The sequence below is a fragment of the Pelophylax lessonae genome (genome assembly GCF_965119305.1).
Source record: "Pelophylax lessonae genome assembly, chromosome: 3".
In the NCBI taxonomy this organism is placed as follows: Eukaryota; Metazoa; Chordata; class Amphibia; order Anura; family Ranidae; genus Pelophylax; species Pelophylax lessonae.
The window spans coordinates 284,719,156-284,720,825 of record NC_138770.1 but is presented as its reverse complement, the minus strand read 5'-3'; positions in this window follow the sequence as shown (position 1 = coordinate 284,720,825).

Sequence of the window (1,670 nt, the reverse complement as noted above, 5' to 3'; positions counted from 1 at the left end):
TCTTGGTATTGTCTGAATTTTTAAGAGGTATTTAATATGAATATAGGACCTGCAACATAGGAGTTACTGAAGTCAGGGTTCCCCACTGCTACACAGCCAGTCACACAGCATTTCCTTCTTGCATCTGACACGGATATCAGTCCTATGGCTTGTTTTTGTTATTTTATTAGGGGATGATAACTTGGATGGGGTATAGAAATTAGGGGATGCCCAACTTGAAAATGTCCATAAAACAGAATCAGGGACAACTTCCTCCCTATTTACAGATTCCTCTTCTTCCTTCCTCCTGCACAAACTTGGTTCCCTTTTGTGCAGCCTCTGCTGGCTCACTCCTGGGGAACTAACAGTAGTTTTGTTAGCTCAGCAACAGCCCATTATAGGCTAGGAACTTGCAGTCCCTTGGTGAAGTAGCACAAATGGAGTGAATAGCATCCTTGCACTGCCTTTTTCCTTCCTGTAGACACCAATCATAGCTCTACTGCCTGCAGAAAATGCCATCCCCCCTGGCTGCTTCTCTTCCCAGTCCTCCTGACTGACACATGGAGACTCCCCAGGGCAAAGGATGATAAAGACAGGGCACACTGCTGTTTTCAAGAGAGACCTGCAACAGCTGGCAGTCTTTCCCCTTGTCTGTCCCTGCACCGTGCTGATCTACTCACTGTCTCTCCTTGCTCTCTCTGCAGCCTCTCCTGTTAGGGTCCCTCCAACTGCCTCCTGTGGTGGGGTCCTTCCAGGCCAGCTTGCCGAGCTCCAGTTTATAATTCATCATAATCCAGTTCAACGTATGTTTAACATAATCTGGGTGCACCACAGCTGTTTTTCAACAACACGCTATTGCGATTCTTACTGCGTCTGCTGCTGCTGAGTCATTTAGGCCATTTTGGGATATTGGAGTCAAATTTTGGTAAAGGTGCATTTTTATACTATTTGCTATGCATTTGGAGAACCTCAAATAAAATGTCAATCAATTTTAGGTAAATATTAGATGTTTTCTATGGATTTCTATGGAAAATTGATTTTTTTATACAGACTTACCTGTAAAATCTATTTCTTGAAGTAAATCACGGGACACTGAGCATAACATATGGGTTATATAGCCACCTTTAAGTGAAGGACACTGGCAACCAATCAGAAAAGATGCCCCCCTATATAACCCCTCCCATACATCCCGTGATGTACTTTAAGAAATAAATTTTACAGATAAGTCTGTATTAAAAATCAATTTTTCTTTTCGTACATCACGGGACACGGAGCCATAATTCATAACATATGGGATGTCCCAAAGCAATGCATTTGAGGGGAGGGGGACAACAAAAAATACCGCTATGCGACCACAAAAAGGATTACACCGATGCCTGCTGAACACTGCAGCCAAATGCAGATTCATCCTGCCAACATCCACTCGATAGAAACGAGTGAAGGTATGCACCGACCACCCAGATCACGCCTTGCAAATCTGAGCCATAGAGGCTTGATGGGGATGTGCTCAAGAGCTACCTACTCCTCTGGTAGAATTTGTCTTTACAGGAATATTACCCAGGCGTATAAACCATACGCCTGGGTAATATTACCTGGCGAATCCAATGAGAAATTGTAGACTTGCTGCCAACCCCTTCCTGGGACTCTTCTGGCAGCACAAACAAGCTCTCAGTATTATGAATCCAAGCTGA